This window comes from Rhipicephalus sanguineus, chromosome 10 (assembly GCF_013339695.2).
Source record: "Rhipicephalus sanguineus isolate Rsan-2018 chromosome 10, BIME_Rsan_1.4, whole genome shotgun sequence".
NCBI lineage: Eukaryota > Metazoa > Arthropoda > Arachnida > Ixodida > Ixodidae > Rhipicephalus > Rhipicephalus sanguineus.
In genome coordinates this window covers 151983893-151987253 of record NC_051185.1, presented here as the reverse complement: position 1 = coordinate 151987253, position 3361 = coordinate 151983893, and positions in this window count along the sequence as shown.

Genomic DNA, 3361 nt, shown 5'->3' with positions numbered 1-3361 from the left:
GATGGCGTAGCGCGTGGCGTAGTCTGTGGCCACAGCTATCCACCTGTTGCCAGAGGAAGACACGGGAAACGGGCCAAGTAGGTCTAAGCCAACGCGAAAGAACGGTTCTGACGAAATGTCAAGGGGTTGAAGGTACCCGGCGGGAAGCGTCGATGGTGTTTTGCGGCGCTGACATTTCTCACACGCCGCAACATATCTTCTGACGGAGCGTGCAAGCCCTGGCCAAAAGAAGCGTCGGCGGATGCGGTCGTAAGTGCGCGATACACCAAGGTGACCGGCCGTTGGAAGGTCATGAAGTTCGTGAAGGACAGCCGAGCGGAGGTGTTTCGGAATAACAAGCAGCAGGGCTGGTCCATCTGGGTGAAAACTGTGGCGGTAGAGTGCACCACCTTGGAGGACGAACGAGCGATGGGACCGGTCGGTAGACGATGATTCTAGGCGTTCGATGATAGTACGCAAGGACGCATCACGGCGTTGCTCGTCGCCGATGTTTGTTAGTAAGGAAAGTGAAAAAACGCAAGCGTCGGCGTCGGTGTCAGAGATGGTGCTCGATTCATCGACCGGGTCACTGTGTAGCTATATTCTTGGAGTCGCAGAGCCCAGCGACCAAGACGGCCAGTAGGATCCTTTAGTGACGAAAGCCAACAGAGCGCATGATGGTCCGTTATTACAGAAAAGTGCGTGCCATATAAATATGGGCGGAACTTCAAGACTGCCCAGACAAGAGCAAGGCATTCACGCTCTGTAATGGAATAGTTGCGCTCGGCAGCTGTAAGGAGGCGGCTGGCGTACGCGATAACGCGGTTGTGTCCCTGTTGTCGTTGGGCTAGGACGGCTCCGATCCCGTGACCACTAGCATCGGTTCGGACCTCCGTCGCAGCGGATGGATCGAAGTGGGCCAATATAGGCGGCGTTGTCAAAAGTGTGACGAGGCGAGAAAAAGCGGCGGTTTGAGCGGGACCCCACGTAAAAGGCACGTCTTTCTTCAGAAGTTCAGTGAGTGGTCGAGCGATTGTTGCAAAATCTTCCACGAACCTTCTGAAGTAGGAACAGAGTCCCACAAAACTCCGGACGTCTTTGGCTGATTGGGGTACAGGAAAGCTCGTGACTGCACGAATTTTCTCTGGGTCCGGCTGCACACCTGAAGCATCGACGAGGTGGCCCAAGACTGTAATCTGCCGGCGACCGAAGTTGCACTTCGACGAATTCAATTAGAGGCCAGCTTAGCGGAAGACGTCAAGAATAGCTGCCAAACGCCGAAGGTGGGTTTCAAATGTAGGCGAATATACAAGGACATCGTCGAGGTAACAAAGGCAGGTTGTCCATTTGAATCCTTGTAGCAGAGAGTCCATCATACGCTCGAACGTGGCTGGGGCGTTGCACAGACCGAACGGTATAACCTTGAAGTGGTAGAGGCCATCGGGAGTTACAAACGCAGTCTTTTCTTGGTCTTTCTCGTCCATAGCAATCTGCCAGTAGCCAGAGCGTAGGTCTATTGAAGAAAAGTAGCGCGCGCCGTGTAGGCAATCAAGAGCGTCGTCGATTCGGGGCAAAGGGTAAACGTCCTTTTTCGTAATTCGATTAAGATGGCGGTAATCAACGCAGAAGCGCCATGTGTCGTCTTTCTTTTTAACCAGCACGACGGGAGACGCCCAAGGGCTCGACGAGGGTTCAATAATGCCTCTGGCTAGCATCTTGTTCACTTCTTGTTGAATGACCGTGCGCTCTGCGGCAGACACCCGATATGGTCGGCGGTGAATGGAAAGAGAATCACCGGTGTTTATGCGGTGCTTTACAACAGAAGTCTGGCCTAGTGGTCGATTATCGACGTCAAAGATGTCGCGGTAAGAAGCCAAAAGGCGGCTTAGAGCGGCTGATTGCTCAGGTTCGAGGTCCGGGGCTATCATGTGACGTAATTTCATGTCGAGGCGTGTGGTATCCGGCGGGCGACAAGGAACATCTGAGCACACGTCCGCAGCGAAAATGGTGACGTGGTCATCTGATAATGATCGGAGCGTGGCGACTGAGATGCCTTGGGGTAGCACTTGCTTCGTGAAGCCGAAATTTACAACAGGGAGATGTATCCGGTTAGCGGTTACGGTGACAACGCAGTGTGGTACAGTGATGTCGCGCGCCAGAAGGACATCAGCAATAGGCGTGACGACATAGTCCCCGTCAAGCACCGGTGAAGACGTTGCCATTTCGACGAATGTCAGGGCTTTAGGCGGCATGCGAATAAATTCTGTGGTACAAAGGCTGTTCTGGAGCTTGGGGCTAGTATCGGGCAGAAGAGGAAGTTCCAAGCAAAGAGTACCGGCAGAACAGTCAATCAGGGCAGAATGTGTCGAGAGGAAGTCCATCCCTAAGATGAGGTCGTGAGGGCAACTGGTGAGCACGGTAAAGAGGACGGGAACGTGGCGGCCGGCAATGCTTATTCGAGCGGTACACATTCCTGTGACGGCAACAGTACCGCCATCGGCGACGCGTACGGCTTTAGTTGTAGCAGGCGTGAGTACTTTCTTAAGTCGACGGCAGAGATGCGCACTGATGATAGACACCTGAGCTCCAGTATCAATTAACGCTGTCATAGAAATACCGTCCACTTGCAGATCAATTAAGTTCGTGTTCGTAGGGAGCGTCAACGGAGGATTTGGTTCAGACGAAAATGATGCAGCACTACCTCCAGGAGCTGCACGACCTAGTTTTCCGTCCGGGACGAGACGTAGTTTGGCGGCGATGAATAGCGGCGTGGTTGAGGCGACGGGGAACGACGGCGTTGGGGCGACGGTGACCGAGCAGTAGGGCGGCTGTTGGGTGCGTCAGAGGCAGCGTACGTACGGCTGGGCGGATACCGGTGAGGTGCAGCGTATGGGCGAGAAGGCGACGAGAATTGGCCCCAATAAGGCGGCGTCCAGGTGGTTCGGCAGTGACGGGAGACGTGACCCACCCGGTGGCAGCGGAAGCAGATGGGCTTATCGTCGGGAGTTCTCCATTCCGATGGGTTGCGGGATCTTGGAGGGAAATAGGAGTCGTTGCGGGGTGCACTCGTTGGCGTCGGTCGGTATTCGGGTCGAGAGACGGAGCAGGCGACAGGGAAACCGAGATTGGCAATTTCTTGACGCACGACGGCCTGAATAACAGAGACCGTGGGGGTTGCTTGGGCAGCGGCTTGGTCAAAGGGAGGTGTGTGGAAGGGCGCTGGACTTGCGGCTTCAAGCTCCCGTCGAACGATGCGCGTCACATTCTCCTCAAAGGGTGGTGTGGCGCCGAGATCGGAGCACGTTGATGTGACAGCCGTGTTCGGTAGCCGAGCGAATTGAGGCAGTACGCGGCGGCTTTTCGCCCTTTCGAAGCGGCGGCA